Raw genomic sequence first — 24,558 nt, 5'->3', positions numbered from 1 at the left:
TAGAGTCGGTGGAAGTTCTATATATCCTTTTACTCCTGCGACGTCGTTTCTATTCTTTATGTTTTATTTCCATTTTAATTTTTCTTTTTCTGTTTTTTTACACTATCTTTTTCAAATAGGGAGATTCTAGTTTGATTTCCAAATTTGATATTTAGACCTCTCCTACTTATTGAACCTCCGATTTACTTTTTTGAATGCTTAAAAAGCTAAATACACCTCCTTAATTTTACCAAAACACCATTGAATAATTAAATTGTATCTTCAATAATTTTTTTTTTTTATCTCTATCAATTCAACCATGAAGAATTTTGTGAGTAAGTTGCCTATACTTTTGGTGTACTTTCAGTGACTGAACCAGAAAGTGATTTTTGGAGGAGCTGAACAAGTAGACAATTACAAAGATTTTTCAGTTAATCAAGATCATAGTTTTTTGTTTGTTTTGCAATATGGATGGTTCTAGAGAAGACTTTGGTTCTCAAATATATAATATAATATATATATATATATATATATATATATATATATATATATATATATATATATATATTGATTAAATCTAATTAAAAGGAGTTTACCTGGATCTTAATTAGTAATAACTACACCAAAATATTCAATAAATTTAGATTAAGAAAACTTCAAATCAGATTGTTATGAATTTACTTTTATATTAAATGATGGGGCCATGTATAGAAATTAGTTATCTTTTTTTTTTTTTTTTTGAAACGAGAAACTAGTTATCTTTACTTAACTATTTTAGGTAAGAGGAATGCTAGCAATCTTCCCCTCCAACCTTTCCCATTCTACCTTCCCCACTTATGCCATTTGGATTCATTTAAGATTACAATCTATGTATTTACTACCTTGAAAAAACAACTAATTTCATTCCATATTTTACCCTTATTTATGTTTGACCTTATTAAATGCTCTCTATTAATATGAAAAAAAAAAAAAAAAACTCTTGACTCTTTTGTTTCTGTAACTTTTTTTTTCATTTCTCATATTTCCTAAGTTTTTCAACGAAAATTTTCCTTTCATTTATTTGGTCATGTTCCATAATACTGAGTCTTTTTTTGACATTTTTTTTTATATAAAACCCATAAAAAAAATGATAAGAATTTTTCTATTGGAACCTCCTATCAAATTTTCAATTACTAAATTTACTTACTAAACCTCACTGAATTTCCTTAAATAACCTCACTCATATAATTTGCAAACAAACTATTATCTTTAAAACAAAAAACTTATTTAATTTAATGAATTAATTATCCTATAAATCTTAATTTCATATTCATTCCTTAATCAGACAACATAAATTTTTTTTAATAAAAAAAATTAAACACAAGGTATTGAGTTTTAAAAATTAATTTCTAATCAACAAGAAAATAACATGAACTATTTTGTGGTTTTTTTTTTTTACTTTTTTTTTCTTCTGTTTTAACTCTGCAAAAAAAAAAAAAAGATTAATCATTTTTTCTTAATGTTTATTTTATGTACCTCATGATTAATTATTTAAATATTTGTTTAGTTTTTTTAATTGCTAGCTCATTTTTTTTTTTGTTGCAAATATAATGGATAGACTTTTTTTGATTGAAAGAGGTCAGCCCATTATATTGATTCAGCAAGCAGTACAAAAACGAAACACCCCTATGGGGTCGACAGAAAGAATTGTTTCTCAGAGTATCTTGAGACTCCTATTCTAAAACAAGAACAAGAACCCAATATACCCCTAGTACACCCACCTTTTAGAAAGTTCACGCACCATTATTTCTAACAAAGACCAAAAGAACTCCGAAGCAAGGATAAAAAACCCTCAGAGACCATGATCTTTGCGACCTAGCAAAAATTAAATATTTTACGGACGAGGAGGAGCAGCCTCCTCATCCATTCCTGCTCCCTTGTCCAGTGTGTCAATCCTGTTTGGCTCCAGTTTTTCTTGAGCTGGTCAACAGTCTCTTTTCTGCGCGGGCGTGCCAGCACCGTTTGGGTGCGGTCGTCGGGGGTGTCCCTTGACCTGACTTCTATCAAGCGATTGTAGACGAGGAGAGCACCAACCTCGTCGTGTGATTCTTTATGCCTCATGGCGAGGACTTTTGTTGAGCTTCTTGAAAATCACAATCGATACTCGATGTTGTAGATCGAGCAGAGCGAGAACCACTGGGAAGTAGAGAGAACTTGCTAAAGCGTGACTTTAGCTTGGCTGGGTTGCTAGGGCGTTACCCTTGCTTGGCTGGTTCTGTAACCGTTGTGGTCGCGGCACTACCGTCGGCTCCCGAGGAGACTAGGACCGAAGCACATTGACAGAGGGTTTGGTGGCACTGAAAGTCGGCTTCTGAGAAGACTAGGACTAGGAGTGTGATCACTTATAAGAGAAAGAGAAGGAAAGGAGTTGCTCTTAGAGAGGTTTGCTCTAGAGAGAACTTAGATCATCTTAGAGATGTTTTGATGTATGAATGAGTGAGATGATACTTGTTGTAGCCTCTATATATAGGCTTCCAAGCAACACTATTTGGCCTTAAACAACTCATAATGGGTTAGGTTTTAGCACTAAACATTAATGGAATGTTAGGTTTGAATACTTAAACACTTAATGGAATTTGTTAGGTTTAAGTCATTTTCTGCTCCCTTATCCTTCAATTTTTATCTCCACTAAGAACTCAGATTCAACCTTCGATTTCTTCATATGAAATGATCCACCATGAATGTAGATTGTTGTGGTAAAATTTCAGAATTTATTTCCATGTGGTTGGGCCGGAAATGCTGCTGGACCTCTTACAGGTCCAGTTTTCCAGTTTTGCTTCTGCAGAAAATTGGACTGTTTGTTTGAAGGTTTTCCACTCCGAACGAGCTTTGGCACTCTTCATAAGAAATGATCAATGGGATGTCTAGAATTAATCTGGAAAGTTTCAACTCATTTGGAGTTCGGATGGTTAGTCCGCCATCCCTCATTTCTTGTCTAGCTCGCTTTCTCCTAGCCGAAGTAGGAAAATGTGCTAAAGTTGATTTTTCATTTCCATGTTTGGTAGGCCTTATTTAGCCTCTTAATAATATATTTTTGAACTTATCGAAAATATATATGTGAGCCACTGATATTGGCTAAATTTCTCCAAGACACGCTTTGTCAAACAAAAATGCTCATTTTGGGTCCAAACATTGCCCCCCAGACCTCGAAGTCAAAGGTCTTCGTCTTGACTGAAGAGGTCTTGAATCAACACTACTCTTATAATGTTGTTGCTCCAAAGCCACTTGTATTGGCTTGACTGATAATACTTGACTGATTCCATATAGGCCTCTAAATAGGCCATAAAGCTTGAATGCCACAATCTGGATTGCCTTTGTTATGAACTGATGCTTCCTTTGCCAACTTTATTGCCCCCCATGTATCTGATGTCTGGTATGCAGTGAATTTGCGAAACTTGGGCGGGTTGTAGAAGATCAGAACTTTAGCGTGCCCCCCATGCGAAGGAGACTGCTTTTGATTGTGAATGAGGATCCTTCTCTTCCTTGGTGGTAACTTCGCCATAGTAACTCTCTGTTGGGAATGCGACTGCTGCAGAAGGAGCCCAACTCGATGAACCTTTGGCTGCTTCTGAAGAAATGGGCCGCAACCTGGCCCGTGTCAGAGAATGGGCCTCTTAGGCCGAATCTGGTGTCATTGCGGCGAATTTCCGCGTGGAGGAATTTGGCTTGAATTTGAGCTTTATGAGCCAATCTCTGTAGGCCCCCTCGAAAACCGTTCGGTCTCCTCACATGCTATTAATCCTCTCTTTTCCGAGATTTAAGGCATTAATCACTCGTTGAAAAACAACGGTCATGAAAAAATAATCTCGTGAATAGAACAATTACCTTCTTGGAAGCCGTTCTCGATTTACTGACATCGGTTTTGAAATTGAGCTTCATCCAAGGGTAGGGATTTGCCTGAAGTCCCTATAAATAGTTGTATTTAGGGAAGGGAATACTCACAACAACTTTTCTGGAATATTCAAGAAATGGCCTTTCAGTACTTGCTTCTTTTTCTCCTTCTTCACAAATCTTCCCCTCATGAAATGACCTTTAGCCTCTAAATTTTAGGCTTTATGGCGTAATCTTAAGCAACCCCTTGTTTCTCCTTCTGGAATCCTGCAACAACAATGCCAGGCTTCAGATTGGTTTAGAAACGCGAGGGGGCTCCGAGTGTGGGATCCACGATCATGTGAGATCATCTTCATCATAATCCTTCACGCGGAGCAAATCGGGGAAGGGAGGAAAGCCAAATTGAGGTTCGTCTTTCCTCCTCTGTTTTCTTCCTTCTGGACCCGGCCCGTGTTGTGCCCTCCAGATGGAAGGGGCTTTGGTTCTCACCTCCTTCTCCCCCTTTCTCTTCTTGATAGAATCTTGGAGGGATGAGAAGGGCTGGACTCTTTGAAGGAATGGGTTCAAGCCACAGAATGGCTGTTCCTATACTTCACGTCCAACTAATGGTGGTTACCAAGGCTAGAGGGGGTGCAGAGACTCAAGCTGATATTCGGTTCCTTCACTCTCTGCCCCTCCAGGAGATAATGGCGCGGCTCAACCCGGCGTTGGATTCCATAGCTGCTTCCAATTGAGGGGGCTTGGAGGCTCCATTTTCTTTCACTGGAGTCTCCCCTTCTCATGGATAATGGCGTTGGCCAAGCCTATGTTGTATTCCTTTGCCGCTTCCATGTAAAGGGGCGCGGCTCAACCCGACGTTGGATTCCATAGCTGCTTCCACTTGAGAAAAGATTCAGAAGATAATCCGAAGATTCCTGTTTTGTATTCTAGCCACTTTTGGCTTTGTAATGAATGTACTGCTTTTGGCCGCAAAGCCACTTTATGAATACAATAATATTTTCTTATCCTGATATCCAAATATTCGTGAGAAACCAATAATTGTGTCTCGCAAGGCCCCAAATATAGGCCCCTATAGTTGTATATTGAAAATAATATGAACTTTTTTTAAAATATGCTCCGCGTCAAAAAGAGACTTGCGGTGAGGGTTTTGAGAAAATATGTATCTTTTGGATCCACTTGCTGGCTCCCAACTCAAAACTCTTAGCGCCAATAATTCCTTCTTTTTCGAGATTTAAGGCACTAATCACTCGTTGAAAAACAACAGTCGTGAAAAATAATCTCGTGAAAAGAACAGTTACCTCCTCGAAAACCGTTCGGTTTCCCCACATGCTATTAATCCTTTAATAATAGCTAACTCCTCAAAAACCGCTCCTCACATGCTGCTAGTCCCTTTTTTCCCGAGATTTGGAATCACTAATCTCGATTTACTGACATCGATTTGACTCCTCTTTGACCATCCATCCAAGGGTGGATATTTGCATGCCTATATCTTCCTCCACATTATAAACCCAAATTTCCAATCCCGAAATCATTTCATCAACTCGAATATTTCTAACAACAATCTTTCTTAATTACTCATCATCATCACTCTTCAATTCTTGCATTCTCTCAACCCATCACCAATGGAACCACAAACCCAGCAACCAACCGAGGATGGAGGAAGCAACAAAGCAGCCGGGAGTAGTGCTAACATGCTTTATAAGCGGAGTAGGTGGACTCCCACTACAGATCAGATAAGAATCCTCAAGGAGCTTTTCTACAATAAGGGAGTTAGGTCCCCAACTGTAGAGCAGGTTGAGAGGATCTATCTCCAGCTGAAATGGTACGGCAAGATCGAGTTCAAGAACGTCTATTTTTGGTTCGTGAACCAAAGGGCTCGGGAGAAGCAGAAGAAGAAGTCCACTTCGGATGTTCATGTGCCCATGCAAAGATCAGGGCTTGTTGGTGATGACAATGTTGCCAATTCATCTGCACCTGCTTCTGCTTCTTCTGCTGGTGTGATGATTGCTGTTAACGGGCAGATGGGGAACTATGGTGGTTATGGATCTATGAACATGGAGATTGAAACCCTTCCTCTGTTCCCCATGCATGGTGAGGACATCTTTGGCAACATGAAGACTACTTCCGATGGAGGTGGCGATCACGGTGGTGGCTCTCACATTTCCCTTGAGCTCAGCCTTTCCTGCGAGGGCAAAGCTGGAAAAAGTTTCCGGAGCCGCTGACTCGGCTTAGTAGCTTCGCGAGTGTAGGGACACTTAGAATTGCCCCCTAAGAGTTGTATTTATGACTTTTTTATTTTATTTTATTTTAGCCATAATTTTGGAGATTGAAACCCTTCACAGACAGTTGAAAGGGCATTCTAAGACTCAAAACAAAACAAAAACAAGAACAACACATAAAGTGACGCAACATACAAGAAAAAACGTTTTGGACTTAGGGATATTTCTCTTCTCCTTTCGATAACTCCTTTGGAACATGACCAGGTGAAGAGAGGAACGATTTTGGCGGAGCTCAGCTCACTTGATTGACAGGGGACGAGACCCTTTGTCAGCACTTCTCGTATCCAAACTAGACCTTAGACATCACATCCCATTGGATGCGCCCGATGAAGAAGATATTTACCCAAAATTCATTTTGACTCTAATAATAAACAAACAACCAACGAATTAAAGAACAAAGATAAACAAAAACTGAAATATGAATATAAAACCTAAAACAAAGTTAACGAAATTTGCCTTTTTTTTTTTTATTATTTTTTTTTTTATAAGTAGTTGAATTCAATAAGACAATGTGCATCAAGGTTTAGACATGCGGCCCAAGTATAGTCGCCTAGACACAAATTTTCTTTCAAATCCTTTGAGCAACCTTACTGAAATGGCCAGGTGGGGGAGGGCGAACAAGAGAGGCAGAATCCATTTTGGCATGAGCTACTCCCACATAGTGGTTTAGGCCCATTTGCACGCACTTCTGGATTCAAGAACCTGTCATGAACGTTGTCCCATTTCTAGACACCATTTCACATAGGCTATACTTACTAAGATGAGAAAGATCATAAGTGTGAAGACAGTTCAACAAGTGTTAATAAAAGCCGCCCTTAACCTTAAGGGACCTGAACTAGGTACCAATAAGGAGTTTAGGCCAATATTAACAAAAGAGACTTCACCTATTCCGTTATGATTCACAACCCCTTTACCAAATTCAACTTTTTTTTTTTTTTTTTTTAGGTTTTAATATATATAAGTAGCTGAATTCAATAAGACAATGTGAATCAAGGTTTAGACATGCGACCCAAGTATAGTCGTCTAGACACAAATTTTCTTTCAAATCCTTTGGGCAACCTTACTGAAATGGCCAGGTGGGGAGGGCGAACAAGAGAGGCAGAATCCATTTTGGCATGAGCTACTCCCACATAGTGGTTTAAGCCCATTTGCACGCACTTCTAGATTCAAGAACCTGTCATGAACGTTGTCCCTTTTCTAGACACCATTTCACATAGGCTATACTTACTAAGATGAGAAAGGTCATAAGTGTGAAGACTGTTCAACAAATGTTAATAAAAGCCGCCCTTAACCTTAAGGGACCTGAACTAGGCACCAATAAGGAGTTTAGGCCAATATTAACAAAAGAGACTTCACCTATTCCGTTATGATTCACAACCGCTTAGTAAAAAACTGAAAATTGACAGGAAATTTAAAACAAAGAAAGAAGTTAGCAATACTATGTTTGGCTAACCTCCAGAAGGCTACGGGGGAGGCCATCTATGCTTCACTCCAAGCTCAGATGCGTAAAAATTTATAGCATGAAAACCCCCCTTGTGAGAGCTTGTAGGAAAGCAACAAAGATACTTCGCATCGAAAACTTGGGAAAAATTTGGCTCGTAGGAGGAGTAATCTTGCCCCCCAGTATCTTTGTTGGTTGGCGAAACATGATCTTCAATTGCACTTTTGGAGATGAAGATGTTCCAAGATCGGCTTTGTCGCCAACTACCATGTCATAGAACATGGTGTCTTCAGGATTAGCCACAGATTGGCCATTATAGACGACCACTTGCTGGTTTGAATTCTCATGATCAAGAGCCTCAAAAACAACAATTTGGTCGCCTAGATCATATTTAATCACCGCTTGGCTATTAGAATTTTTAAGAAATTCCTTTTGGTGATCAACAGAATGAACATGGGCTCCATCTTGCCCCCCATGCATCTGATCAGTAGCCACATATTTGGCTTGATCATTGGAGAAGTCAAGTACATGTTCAGAGACAACTTTATTGTCAGAAGAACAATCTTGTGGACCATCTTCTCCATAAACAGCCTCAATTTGTTGGTCCCAATCGCGAAACCTCTGCTTTGTTTTTGCGATCAAACTGGCCATGTCCCTGGCTCGCTTTTCTTTATGCCTCTCGATGTTGGCCATGATGATCGCGAGCTGTTCCTCAATGCTTGCCCCCTCTGGGATGGGAATAGGCATAAAGTAATCATTACTGGCAGTATCCCCAGTGGTAATATTGACCATCTATTCACTTTAGGAATTTCTTTTGGTAAAGATTTTCCCCTGGCATCTCAATGATGGTGAACAAATGCAAAAAGACTCTAGTGTAGTCCCACTGGGCGTGCCAAAATGTTTGTTTTGAATCCCGGTGGTTGAATGTGCTTCAAGAGAAAAACTTCTGATGTAGTCCCACTGGGCGTGCCAAAATGTTTGTTTTGAATTTTGTAGCCCGGTGGTTGAATGTGCTTCAAGAGAAAAGACTCTTCTGATGTTGTCCCACTGGGCGTGCCAAAATGTTTGTTTTGAAGCCCAGTGGTTGAATGTCTTCAAGAGAAAAGAAATTCTAACCTTGTCCCACTGGGCGTGCCAAAATGTTTGGCTCCAGTTTTTCTTGAGCTGGTCAACAGTCTCTTTTCTGCGCGGGCGTGCCAGCACCGTTTGGGTGCGGTCGTCGGGGGTGTCCCTTGACCTGACTTCTATCAAGCGATTGTAGACGAGGAGAGCACCAACCTCGTCGTAGGATTCTTTATGCCTCGTGGCGAGGACTTTTGTTGAGCTTCTTGAAAATCACAATCGATACTCGATGTTGTAGATCGAGCAGAGCGAGAACCACTGGGAAGTAGAGAGAACTTGCTAAAGCGTGACTTTAGCTTGGCTGGGTTGCTAGGGCGTTACCCTTGCTTGGCTGGTTCTGTAACCGTTGTGGTCGCGGCACTACTGTCGGCTCCCGAGGAGACTAGGACCGAAGCACGTTGACAGAGGGTTTGGTGGCACTGAAAGTCGGCTTCTGAGAAGACTAGGACTAGGAGTGTGATCACCTATAAGAGAAAGAGAAGGAAAGGAGTTGCTCTTAGAGAGGTTTGCTCTAGAGAGAACTTAGATCATCTTAGAGATGTTTTGATGTATGAATGAGTGAGATGATACTTGTTGTAGCCTCTATATATAGGCTTCCAAGCAACACTATTTGGCCTTAAACAACTCATAATGGGTTAGGTTTTAGCACTAAACATTAATGGAATGTTAGGTTTGAATACTTAAACACTTAATGGAATTTGTTAGGTTTAAGTCATTTTCTGCTCCCTTATCCTTCAATTTTTATCTCCACTAAGAACTCAGATTCAACCTTCGATTTCTTCATATGAAATGATCCACCATGAATGTAGATTGTTGTGGTAAAATTTCAGAATTTATTTCCATGTGGTTGGGCCGGAAATGCTGCTGGACCTCTTACAGGTCCAGTTTTCCAGTTTTGCTTCTGCAGAAAATTGGACTGTTTGTTTGAAGGTTTTCCACTCCGAACGAGCTTTGGCACTCTTCATAAGAAATGATCAATGGGATGTCTAGAATTAATCTGGAAAGTTTCAACTCATTTGGAGTTCGGATGGTTAGTCCGCCATCCCTCATTTCTTGTCTAGCTCGCTTTCTCCTAGCCGAAGTAGGAAAATGTGCTAAAGTTGATTTTTCATTTCCATGTTTGGTAGGCCTTATTTAGCCTCTTAATAATATATTTTTGAACTTATCGAAAATATATATGTGAGCCACTGATATTGGCTAAATTTCTCCAAGACACGCTTTGTCAAACAAAAATGCTCATTTTGGGTCCAAACAAATCCCATCAGGAGTTGTTACCTTCGCTACGCGTGCAGTCTCAACCACCTCAGCAGAGTTACTAAGACTCTTCCATTTACGAGATTTTCTCTCCTTCAGGTCTGGTTCCAAAGGTCGAGCAGTTTTTGGCTTATTCTTGCTGCCTCGGGGACGGCCCAATTTCTTCTTCTTTGGAGAGATAATAAGCTGGCCATTCTTATGTTGCAACACCAGAGTTATATTCTCATCCACTTTGAGTGCTGGAGCTGGAAGTGATAATAACCTCTTGCCAGCATTGAGCAAGTCATAACTTGCCCTTCTCTTTGAACCCACTACTGCCAAACTTGACGATTCCAGGTCCAAATCCGACTTCAACAAACCTTTCTTTGCTTTAGTCAAAGTCTGCGCAGGGAGCACCATGGCTTTAGAAACCCCAGGCACTATGGTTTTCCAATTCTTGAACCATCCGACCCCACCATTCTCAACCATTCCAATTGGTGGACAGATTTCAACTCCAGCAATCATGGAGCCATGCACCCCTTCACTTCCATGTGACGCATGGCCTCCCACAATTCCATGCAACATGGAATCTTGGAGCACACCACCTATCCCCGCTTCCTCCTGTTGCAACACGATCTCCATGCCCTTTGCAGTATCATCAGGACTTAGCAACTGCTCCACCATTGAAGCTAAAACCGGTTCCTGATGCATGTCGTCCACTGCCAGAGACAGCCCAGCCATCGCCGCCTCCGGTGGCCCATTCTGCAGTTCTGCTTTCTCTTTCACCAAAAAGCCATCACATCCCATCACATCATGCTCAAAATATCCACAGTCCCTGCAGAAACCCTTAACTTTCTCATAAATGAGGGTGATCTCAGGCTGCACCAAGGGAGAGAACTCAAAAAGCATCCATGTTCGTACCCTCCGACGGATGTCCAACACCAGGCGGATCCGCTGTTCCTCCTCCCTCCGACGGAGGGCCGACTGATCAAATTTGATAACTGGGCCAACAGCAGAGCCAATGAGATTTAGGGCGTTCTTGTTGCGAAGTGCCACCGGCAAACCCTTTACTGCAACCCAGATCTCCATCTCCCACAAGGGAACAGTCTCCACCAAGCCAACCCCATCATATGCACCTAGCAACAACATCGTATTCCTGTAGAACCACGGCCCTCCGTGCAATGCCCTGTTACGATCCGCTTCATGGTTGAATTGAAACATAAACCGATCTCCAGCATCATGGACAGAGAGTCCCGATTTGATGCGCCAGATCGAAGAAATAGTTCCCTTGAAACCGGGGAAACGAGACTTTGGACCAAGCAAGCGTCCAACCATATACCAACGGTTGTCCTGCAACGCCTCCGTCCCCGCCGCACCTAGCGACACCCTAGCAGAGTCAGCCGGAGCAGCCAAAGCACCGGTACAAATCTGAGCCATGGAGACCCAGGCAATAGTTTGAGATTTTGGTCGAAGAAAGTGTCTACGAAAACCCTAGCAGAGCGAGCGGCTAGGTCTGATTTGCTAGGAGATATTTTCTTTTATAATGGATAGACTTAGATTTAGGTCATAATATGATTTGTTTTGTTTTCCCTCACCAATACGCGTTCAACATGTATATCATACATTTTTATGTCACATAATCATAGTTTTAATTCTTATTAAATATATATGAATGTTTAATGAGTATGTAGTGAAATTAGAAAATTAAAATAGATAAGAAAAATAATAAATAATGCAATATAATATTATTTAATTGGAAAGTCTATAGAAAATCAATTTAATGTTTTTTTGGTATAATTATTGTCCTTAATAGTCATTTTATAGTAGGTTATATATGTCATTTAATAATTCATAATAGAGTGAGGTCAAGTGAGCAGATTTGGAGGTCCCAATAGCAACACTCAAATGATAAAGCTCACTGACGTGGCAGCTGCAAATTTTTTTTTTTGTTTTTAACATTCTCTTATATATGTATATAAGTAAAGCAAACGTTTGGCCATTTTTTTTGTTTCAATTCAGTTTTTTTTTTTTTGGGAAAAAATTTGAAGTATGTTCTTAAATATTTATTATGTAAATACGTACGTAAGTCCACAAGAGTAATATAAATTTCAAATAAAAAGGATTCATGAAAGAAAAAAAAAGTTGAGAAATTAAAATTAATTATGACAGGACCCGCCCCGGATTTCACCCTGAAATCCGAAGTGGACCTGCGGGGCCCACCTTAGAAGAAATTTTGCCAAAAATTTGGCAGAACTTCCCCTAAAGTGGACAACCCAAAACCTGTAGAAAGAAAATTTACACTTCTAAATCATCCATCCTTATTCTCCTGGAGCCACCCTGCTCCCCCAAACAACATCAACCAAAATCATATGACACAAAACACAACTTAAATAACATTAATTTCCTCAGGTAGTCAGAGCAAATCTAATAGCAAGGGTGATCAAGGAAAACCTAAATCAAATAAAAACGCGGAAGCCACGCTGTTGTCTATGCCTCAACTCCAATGTACGCCCGACCTCAACTAATTTCGCCTGCAAACTGGGCATTTGAAACCGAAGGGCCCAGGGGAAAGTACATAAAAACGTTAGCGTGAGTGGACAAAAATAAATAATTGTAAAAACATAAGAGTTTATACTTTCCCACATTTATCTTTTTAAAACCCGATGCATGCAACAATTTAAAGAAACACAACAATTTTAGTTCAGCTCAAGAAAACCGACTAGCCCCGCTAGCCACAACCAAGCAAAGAGGAAAGAACTCTGATACTCATGAAAATGAGACCAGCCCCGCTGGTTAAGGGAATCGGACTAGACCCCGCTAGCCCAGCAATAATATAATGAGTAGGGGAAGATGATAGCCATACGAATAAGCCACTCAGGCTTGGGTGATAGCCTCCCAGGCTAAAGAACTCCCATAACTCCCGTAATATACCCTTACGCCACTAAGTGTAGCGATAGGATACTGGGCTACAGAATTACTGTCACAGAGACAGTAACCTGCGCCACAAAGGCGGAAGGGCTACGGTGATCCCATCACCGCGCCACAAAGGCGGAAAATCAATGCTAGCATGATAAAATCACCCCTCAGTATGGCACAGGGAAACATAACCGAAAATCCAGTAAATCCATAAGTACATAAAGCTTCCCCATCTCTCGTAAAAGAATTTCCAATGACGTGACCCCGCACGCCATAAAATCTTCAAATAAACAAAGTTCTCAAACCGACATTATTGCTAAGGCATTCCCAATGCCAAAACCAAGGATCAAATAAATAAACAAGAAAGTAATTCCAACGAAATCCCATTTCGAAAACCTTTCCAAAAATCTCAAATCCATGAATAGGAATATAACTAAAAAGTAAAATTCCGGAAATCACCTCGGAAATAAATAATTCATCAAATAAAATTATAAATCATAAGCAACTTCGGAAACGAATCATTATCGAAAGTAATTATATGAGATAAAACAAAATCCATCTCCGAAATCGAATCACATGCTCGAAATGTAAAATGATAAATAATTAGAGCATAATCAAAGAATAAATGCATGCATCATTTACTTAAAAACAAAAGTCCACTCACAGTACTATTCCGACGATCACGCATTCGTGTTCCGTCATCGAGCAATAGCTCGGTACGTCGTCCTGTACACAATTATATTCCGTGAATAATTCTTCAATAATTTAATACAACTCCTAAAATCAACTCCTCATAATTTCACCTCCCAATTCTCCTCGGATTTAGCCCAAATTATACCACTAATACCAATTCGTTAATTTAAAGGTTCCAAGGCAGAACCGAGAGATATCCGACGGTCGGATTCTCGTAATTCGATAATCGAAACCTTAAATTTCAAAATCCATAAATAATTCTAAGTTTCTCTAAAAATTACCAAATTTCACATACAAGCTCTACACAATTAATAGGATTTAATGGGCTAAAAACCAGAATTAAAACACTGCTCTACGCGCCTCCACGCGCTACCCACAGTGGCGGCGCGTGGGGTCCACGCGCCGGCAACCACTACCTCCGATGACCACCAAAATCCGGCAATAGCATCAACACAACAGACCCAACAATTTTCCCAACAGCAACACATTCCAATTTTACCTTGAAGTAGTCGAATCCAACCAGTGAAGAAAAGCCCCGAAACCTGAAGAACCCTAGAAATGCAACTCGTTAATTCGACCTCTACAAAGCAAATTGGAATGAAATACTTTAGGGGAAATGATCTCCATCAAAAACCGAACCTTCGACGTTAACTTGGTGGCCGGAGGTGGCCGGAATTGCCGGAAATCGGCGAAAACCCCAAACTGCAGCCGGAGAGAACTTTGCTTCGATCCGAGCTTTTCCGGCCAAATCGTTGAAAACAAAGGGCACCAGCGTGACAAGGGGGAGGAGGCGACCCTGTGGTGGCCGGCTTTCTGCCGGGTGATGGCCGGACGGCGGCCAATCGAAGGGAAGAAGAATTTCCCGAAGGAGAAAGAGGGAAAAATCGGGGGAGAGGAGAGAGAAAGGTGGGTTTCCGGTTTTGGAAACCTACCACAGTAAATTTCCTTATATATATAATTTTCTTACCATGAACAGTAACTTTCTTAAATCACTCATAACTTTCGCATACGAACTCTGATTTAGGTGTATCACATGTCCACGGACTCGGTTTAACGTCCTCTACGACTTTCAAGAAGGAAGTTTTCTCAAATTTTAACCCGATCAAAAAGTCAACTTTTAGAGCCACTAAAATACCGAGTTAGAGTAAAAAGTGAGAGTAGTTGTCATTTACCGTCCAAATGACTAGTAAACGGGTAAGTGAAAATACGGGATGTTACATTCTCCCCTCCTTATAAAAATTTCGTCCTCGAAATTTCAAACCGTTGAAGAGTACACCTCAACCCGAAGTACTGCTCAAACACATAGAACTTAGTTTCAAAAAAAATGTTCCAAGAATTGGCCGATCGAAAGGAGATCAAACTTAAAGAGAAACGATCCTCATTCAATACTTTCTAAAACTTTAAACTTGTCGTCTCTTCCTTGGGTTAAGTTCACCTTCACAATCTCACGTCACTACTTTAACAATCCAAAGAGTCTCTAACCATACCAACTACTCAAGCAAAACACAACCTGTTTATAACCCAGAAAACACAAGGTATTGACATTACAAGTCACTCGGTTGGAAAGAGGTATCCATAGTCTTTTCATATAACTTGCATGGTGAAGATCCACTCTGTTCACCAATAACGTGGTGATAACCACTAGGTGATCACAGTTATTACAAGCCCAAGACAAGTAGTTCTGTAACTACCACAAAAACAACACTTTCTTTTGTCTGTTTGTATTTAAATTTCTGATCAAATGTCATTTCATGTAAAGGCCTCACTGTGACCACAAGTATCAAAGAGTAGTTTGCTCAATTTGATCAATATCAAACTACAAAGTACTTAAATATAGTCAACTTCTCTCCCTTGACTCAAAATTGACATTCCCAAGCAACCCTTGTCCTTTACCAAGCTAGGGATACTACTATTGAAAATCTGCTCTCTAAACAGCACTGATTCAATACGGTTCCAGCTACAGCAACAATTTCAAAGACCATACCACGTGAACAAATCTTGCACCACAATTTCTCAAACGCTGCCTACCTCACAATTTAAATCATAGGCAACTGAGGATTCACATTTCTGATGTCAATTAATTTCAAACAAATCGTAGGTATATGCCCAGGTATGAAATTCGAAGAATATTGGATCGTGTGCAATTTCACCTCAAATCTTTCCTTGAAAAACAAATCAAACTAAACAAGAAATAATGAGATCCGCAATCTCAACCTTGACCATTCCTCCTTTAAATACTCATACCTAAGATAACACATGGTAATGGTGTTACAAACCACCCTATTAAAATTATAGCACCCAAAACTCCCTCAAAAAGTCGCTTAGTGAAAAACCAACCCATTCACCATCAGTATCGTGATAACCTCAAGATGGTCATTGTTAGTTAACAATTCCAAAACAAAGAACTTCCTTGGTTACCACAAGACATCCCTTCCTTCCTTGTTTGTTTGTGCTCAAATTCCTAATCAAGGTCGTGCACATAAAGGTCCCATAGTTGTCAACACACAAAGGTTAACCTCGAACGAACCCAAAAGTTCTTAATCAGGTAGGTTATGGGACCACTACACTTCCACTGCGCTACTCTGACACCTGACTAAATCATATACCTCAGTAAATCTCACTACCGAGAGCACCACAATCTGAATTACTAGATGTTAGACTCGAATCTTGCTCAATCCAAAATAGAATGGCTTTCTTAATTAGTTAGGAAAACTCTCTCTTATAACTACTTCACCAGCCCAAATAGCAACATCTCAAACCAGCTGACAAAACCTCATGACAATTTTATTACAGATACAACATTGTGGAAATTTTTCCTAACTCTGTATGTACCAACCCCTTTACTGGACTACACTGAAACCAACAACACTAATAAATGTTCCAAATCCGATCCAAGAGTTGACCAACTATAAAAGAGATTCAATTCATAAAATGAACGATTCTCAAACTGAAACCTTGCCAGTCATAATAATTTGATCGATTCCATAGCAACCCCGCCGAACTTAATCATCCCAAAAGAAAAGTTTACCTCCATTCGTGACTGAAAAATCTTATGTTCGAAGCAACCTGTAAATGGTTCAATACGTAAGCAAAAGCGCATCGTGTTACATGAGCGTAAAGCACCCTAAATACCGTAGAGAAGAAAATCAACTCGTGATTTAAGAAAAAGAGATATTGAAGCAACAACGTAATCCACAAGCAGGAAAGAAATTCTTCAATAGTCCCCTAAAGACTCATCGAGAAACCCATCATTGAATGCTATCAAAATCCCGAAACTTGTCGACTAGCGTCGCCCCGCAATGAAAGCTACTACCAAACCTTCGCCATAACTCAAAAAATTAAACTAAGGTCATAACCACATCCCTAGCACTTCCACTTGAATTACTATGGACACCCCGTGGCGTCACTACTCATATTCTTGATCCCAAGTTCAACAATTTCACCCAAATGGATATCCAATGACACTTACAAGTACCCTCATGCGCAATAAAAGTGATCGCAACCGTCGTAAGACGATCCGAATGTCCTTAATTTCTGAAACCTTTCAAAACCTCAATACTCCCTTTTGTGCTTTTAATCGGTTCCAACTTCCAAATTTCGCTACACACTTCATCCTCCCCTGATAGCAACACCAATTTTTAAGATGAAGAACACCCGTCCAGCATCTCGCATTAAGTCCAGCAATACCAAGATCCGAAAGTGGTCCCACCACATAACAATCAAATTTCAAGTTCAACCCATAAGGGGTTTGACTCAAATTATAACTTAGAACTTTGGTCAAACTATGACATGAAATACTTCCCGAGTCAACTGAGAAAACTCATGTCCTTAGAGTTACTCTACTTATTACACTTACAAATTTCAACCATTCAATCTATCAATTGCTCTTTCAAGAACTTACTACAATTCAATTCTAATGAATTCACGATTCAGAAATCGAATCAAACTCTGTATCACATAGTAATTCGCTTGAACCACTATGGATACCCACCAATGTCACTACCGTCAATCCCTGAAATTGTGTTAAACCATTTCACCGAAATTGAATAACCAAAGACACACACTCGTCCAATATCATTTACAAAGAGTTGGTTCTAATCCTCTCCATTATTTACGGACCAAGATCAAACTCCATTACAAAACTTTAAGCGTCCAGCCTACCTAAACTTAAAACACAAAATGACTTCAAAAACTCACTTATGTACATCTCCATACTCACTACGATCCAAAGCTAAAGAAAACCAACTCATAACACAAAGAGCCACAAAAATCAATTTCCTTCACTTAAACAAAACTATGTCCACAAGTCATGGTCAGGTCAACAGCCCATGGTGTCCAAATGGAGGAATTTCCAATCCGGTTTCCTTTGTGAATTGCATGGTATCGTTCCAAAATGATGCTCGCAACACCAACCACGTCTACGGAACACATCCCTTGAAACTCGGTTCAAAGTCAGAACCACCATCACTATTAGTCCCACTTCAAATAACCATTATGATTCTAGGGATTCGGAGACGACCCAAAGCTATAGTCGCTTGTCTCGTTCACTCAAGCACGGAATCGAACTCCGTTCTCACACCTTAAACCCTGCTCCAACAAACTTACTAGCATCGAGGAAAAATAACCACAACATTTCCTCGAATCATACTTCTTAGCACAACTCGAAATTGTATAGTCTTACTCTACCATCAGCAGGGAAAATGTGCAAAACATGCTAACAATCCGCTACGCAACGAAAACCCTAGGAGGTCGGCGTACAAGAGGCATAGCACCTAAAGGAACACTATCTAGACATGTACCTTACACACTTAATGAGTACATCAGCACCGAAGAGTAAACGATGGGGAACCGCTGCAGTCGGGCCATCACTCGGGAGGTACTGTGTAACATCAAGCGTATAAGGTAACAAGATAGAAACGAGTCTACAGAAGCTGACAACCTGATGCTCTGATACCAACTGACAGGACCCGCCCCGGATTTCACCCTGAAATCCGAAGTGGACCTGCAGGGCCCACCTTAGAAGAAATTTTGCCAAAAATTTGGCAGAACTTCCCCTAAAGTGGACAACCCAAAACCTGTAGAAAGAAAATTTACACTTCTAAATCATCCATCCTTATTCTCCTGGAGCCACCCTGCTCCCCCAAACAACATCAACCAAAATCATATGACACAAAACACAACTTAAATAACATTGATTTCCTCAGGTAGTCAGAGCAAATCTAATAGCAAGGGTGATCAAGGAAAACCTAAATCAAATAAAAACGCGGAAGCCACGCTGTTGTCTATGCCTCAACTCCAATGTACGCCCGACCTCAACTAATTTCGCCTGCAAACTGGGCATTTGAAACCGAAGGGCCCAGGGGAAAGTACATAAAAACGTTAGCGTGAGTGGACAAAAATAAATAATTGTAAAAACATAAGAGTTTATACTTTCCCACATTTATCTTTTTAAAACCCGATGCATGCAACAATTTAAAGAAACACAACAATTTTAGTTCAGCTCAAGAAAACCGACTAGCCCCGCTAGCCACAACCAAGCAAAGAGGAAAGAACTCTGATACTCATGAAAATGAGACCAGCCCCGCTGGTTAAGGGAATCGGACTAGACCCCGCTAGCCCAGCAATAATATAATGAGTAGGGGAAGATGATAGCCATACGAATAAGCCACTCAGGCTTGGGTGATAGCCTCCCAGGCTAAAGAACTCCCATAACTCCCGTAATATACCCTTACGCCACTAAGTGTAGCGATAGGATACTGGGCTACAGAATTACTGTCACAGAGACAGTAACCTGCGCCACAAAGGCGGAAGGGCTACGGTGATCCCATCACCGCGCCACAAAGGCGGAAAATCAATGCTAGCATGATAAAATCACCCCTCAGTATGGCACAGGGAAACATAACCGAAAATCCAGTAAATCCATAAGTACATAAAGCTTCCCCATCTCTCGTAAAAGAATTTCCAATGACGTGACCCCGCACGCCATAAAATCTTCAAATAAACAAAGTTCTCAAACCGACATTATTGCTAAGGCATTCCCAATGCCAAAACCAAGGATCAAATAAATAAACAAGAAAGTAATTCCAACGAAATCCCATTTCGAAAACCTTTCCAAAAATCTCAAATCCATGAATAGGAATATAACTAAAAAGTAAAATTCCGGAAATCACCTCGGAAATAAATAATTCATCAAATAAAATTATAAATCATAAGCAACTTCGGAAACGAATCATTATCGAAAGTAATTATATGAGATAAAACAAAATCCATCTCCGAAATCGAATCACATGCTCGAAATGTAAAATGATAAATAATTAGAGCATAATCAAAGAATAAATGCATGCATCATTTACTTAAAAACAAAAGTCCACTCACAGTACTATTCCGACGATCACGCATTCGTGTTCCGTCATCGAGCAATAGCTCGGTACGTCGTCCTGTACACAATTATATTCCGTGAATAATTCTTCAATAATTTAATACAACTCCTAAAATCAACTCCTCATAATTTCACCTCCCAATTCTCCTCGGATTTAGCCCAAATTATACCACTAATACCAATTCGTTAATTTAAAGGTTCCAAGGCAGAACCGAGAGATATCCGACGGTCGGATTCTCGTAATTCGATAATCGAAACCTTAAATTTCAAAATCCATAAATAATTCTAAGTTTCTCTAAAAATTACCAAATTTCACATACAAGCTCTACACAATTAATAGGATTTAATGGGCTAAAAACCAGAATTAAAACACTGCTCTACGCGCCTCCACGCGCTACCCACAGTGGCGGCGCGTGGGGTCCACGCGCCGGCAACCACTACCTCCGATGACCACCAAAATCCGGCAATAGCATCAACACAACAGACCCAACAATTTTCCCAACAGCAACACATTCCAATTTTACCTTGAAGTAGTCGAATCCAACCAGTGAAGAAAAGCCCCGAAACCTGAAGAACCCTAGAAATGCAACTCGTTAATTCGACCTCTACAAAGCAAATTGGAATGAAATACTTTAGGGGAAATGATCTCCATCAAAAACCGAACCTTCGACGTTAACTTGGTGGCCGGAGGTGGCCGGAATTGCCGGAAATCGGCGAAAACCCCAAACTGCAGCCGGAGAGAACTTTGCTTCGATCCGAGCTTTTCCGGCCAAATCGTTGAAAACAAAGGGCACCAGCGTGACAAGGGGGAGGAGGCGACCCTGTGGTGGCCGGCTTTCTGCCGGGTGATGGCCGGACGGCGGCCAATCGAAGGGAAGAAGAATTTCCCGAAGGAGAAAGAGGGAAAAATCGGGGGAGAGGAGAGAGAAAGGTGGGTTTCCGGTTTTGGAAACCTACCACAGTAAATTTCCTTATATATATAATTTTCTTACCATGAACAGTAACTTTCTTAAATCACTCATAACTTTCGCATACGAACTCTGATTTAGGTGTATCACATGTCCACAGACTCGGTTTAACGTCCTCTACGACTTTCAAGAAGGAAGTTTTCTCAAATTTTAACCCGATCAAAAAGTCAACTTTTAGGGCCACTAAAATACCGAGTTAGAGTAAAAAGTGAGAGTAGTTGTCATTTACCGTCCAAATGACTAGTAAACGGGTAAGTGAAAATACGGGATGTTACAAATTACTTAATTAAATGCATGTGAAATTAAATAAGGGTAAAGAGGGGAAGTGAAAACTTGTCTTTTAATTGTATTAATTATTTGATTTTTTTTTTTTTTGAAATGTTATTTGAATTTTTTAGATAGTGGAATACACATGGCATGCAATGAATGGAAAAGGTAGAAAGGAAAAAGTTGGAGGGGAAGATTGCTAGCATTCCTCTTTAGGTAAATCATAGAGTTATATAGGTAATAGGAAATTTTGAAGAAAAAAAATTGAATGTTATATTAATAGGGAAAGTAAGAAGAGTATTGACTTGGATACACATTTACGCAAGCGTACGTATCATTGTTAAGATAGAGAAATATTATGCCCAAAGTTTATCGTACCACGGGGATTAGTGGCTAACCCACAATCCTTGGGTAATCGGAAATAAAGACACTTAGCAAACAAAGAAAAGAAAAAGAAAATAAATAAAAATGTTAATCTAAGACACCAAGCCTTAGCAATGCTCGGCTTTGATTTTCACCAAAGCCTAATCAAAACTAAGAGCCTAGTGATGAATATTTACAATGAGTTGGAGTTCAATATTTTGAGAGTTGATTTTAGATTAACAAAATGTAATGAAATGTAAAGCAATTAATAAAAATGAAAATAAATTAATAAAAGTGTAACCAAATAAATGGGAATGTCGGGTGTTAGGGAGGTTCCTTCACCCAATTTCATGTGTCGGAAGCTAATCTAATATAGATGCAAATTTCCTATTTTGGCGGTAGTCGTATCCAAGGCGGTTCAAGGCTCAAGGACCGAAATTCCCTTTCATGGTATTCCTACTCCGGTTCAAGGGCCGTAGGGACTCACTTGGCATGAATTAGAGCCGGTTCAATGGTCACTAATTCACATCAAGAGGCATAGAGATCGAGGAATTAGACTACTAAGCGACCCGCCCGGGCAATCACGCAACGGGTGTAAATCACCATGCTTATAACCCCTCGAATACGAAATTGAAGGTTTCTAGCTTAGGAATTAGAGGGAGTCAAGCCCCTAACTCCATCCTAGACATGCTCAAAATACACACCCTAGAGTTGACTAGGCTCCTAGACATGCATTTTAACCCAATAAAAATAGATATAAGCATCCATCATATGAAAATTGCATCATTACATTAAATTAAACATCTTTTACACAAAATTTGGGTTAGGGACACAACCCTAACCCCCAACAAGGAAATTACTCACAACCCATAATCATAGACATCAAAATTACAAAATTCAAATACAAAAGAGAAGAGAAGTGTAGGAGAAAACAAGAATATATAGTCACAAATAGCTAAAAAGCTAGCATGACTAGTCTTGATTTACAACTCCCACAATTACCCAAGTCTTGAATCTTGTAGAGGAGAAGCCTTTGATGAATTTTTGAAGCTTTGGGTGAGTAAATCCTTCAAATCCCTAAAATAAAACTAAAGAAAATATGGAAAATAGAGGAGAAGAGGATGGGAGAAGAGAATGAGAAAGAGAGCAGTGCCTCTGTTTTTTCGTGCGGCTCTGTGCTGTGTTGATCTCCCCTATATAATTAGGTCGTGGTCTATATATAGTATGAAGAGAAAAAATCGTGTGTGGCTGTGCAGAAGAGGAGAAAGAATGGATAGGGGCACGTGTCACCATTTTGTGGTAAGTGACCAAAGAAGAAGAAACAAGCTGCACGTGCATGCCTGGGAATAGAGAGAAAGACAAAAATATTTGAGATTAGGGTTATTATCACAAATGGTACCTGAACTTTTCCTCTATTTTATCGATGGTACCTGAACTTCAATTTTGATCACAACCAGTACCCGAACTTTTCGATTTCATTTTAAATGGTACCTAAGGCCACCTTCGGTCACTATTCCGGCCAAAAAACCCAAATCTAAAAAAATAAAAAACAAAAAAACAAGTTCAAGGCAAGTCTATTACCAAAAAATCATCACTATATATGATCGCAACCCTTGAAATCATTAAAAATCATCACTATGATCGCCTCCCATGCCGTTTTTAGTTGGAATAGTGACCGGAGGTGGCTCTAGGTACCATTTAAAATGAAATCGAAAAGTTCGGGTACTGGTTGTGATCAAAATTGAAGTTCAGGTACCATCAATAAAATTGAGGTATAGTTCAGGTACCATTTGTGATAATAACCCTTGAGATTAATTATAGCTTAATTAAAGCTATAGCCATGCAGCTCCGTTGTAATCAAATCAATATGGTTTAATTAATATCTAATCAAACCATTGTTCCATTCTCCAATTAAGCTCATGCTTAATTAATTTAATTAAATCTGCCTTCATTTCTTTCTCTCTCTCTTTTGTTGGACGAAGGTGACTCATGGTTGACCAATTGACCGGTCGCCTACTTGTCGAAAACTCCAATTTGCTCTAATTTCGCACGATTTTCTTTCGGTTTCCCCAACTCGCTTATTTTCTACATAATAAATAAAAATGGATTAATTACATAATAATTGACTTGAGGATTAACTTATTTCTAGTGTTTTAGATACAATTACATGCATAAAAATGCGTGTAATCAAGTATTTGTTTTCTTTTTCTTTTTCTTTTTCTCTTTCTCTCTGTCCTTATTTGTCTTTTCATATGAGTGGACAAAGTGTATTGATAATTGAAAAAATGGAAATTATTCTATGCACCGACCGTGCAAATGACCCAACACTTATAAGATGATCTCAACTCTTAATATTTATAATTAATATTTTTAGCAATAACCTAAGAGTGTATTTAATATAATCTAACCATCCATTTATGTCAGTGCACTGAATCCTCCCCTTTGAAAAAAGATGGAGGTCCAAATATCAAATTTTGAGGTCTAACTAGAACCACCATTCCAAATATTGACTTTTTTTTTTTTTTGAATAGTTCCAAATATTGACTTAGATACTTGGAAATTGGAGTGCTTCTTTTTATCTTTTAAACACTCTGATTCTGTTAATGCTTACTTATTTTCTTTGAAAAACTCATAATGACCTTATCTTTAGAGATTACCTATTCTAATTGAAATAGTCCATGCTACATCTCGTTATTTGTTTTTTATTTATTATTCTACTCCTTCAATAAGAATTTTATCTTAGAACTTAATTAAATGGCAACCACCACATACTGGTATGCTGAAATTAAATTTTGATGGTTCAGTTTTACTGAATCACAGTCGTGCAGGAGGCTTTGTGTTCAGGAATGCACAAGGTCGGTGAACCTATTTTAGCGGTTGCTAACCTGCACCTAGGCTCAACTAATGTCCTTACCACTAAGGCTATGGATCTTAGAGCAAGCTTGCATGCTACTTTGGTTGCATTGATTTTCCAATATCGAAGTTGAAGGTGACTCCAACACTCCAAGCTTTTAGTTAAAAGTATAACTGGTTGCATTCAAACTCCTT

This window comes from Rosa rugosa, chromosome 3 (assembly GCF_958449725.1).
Source record: "Rosa rugosa chromosome 3, drRosRugo1.1, whole genome shotgun sequence".
Classification (NCBI taxonomy): domain Eukaryota; kingdom Viridiplantae; phylum Streptophyta; class Magnoliopsida; order Rosales; family Rosaceae; genus Rosa; species Rosa rugosa.
This window is presented reverse-complemented; position numbering follows the sequence as displayed.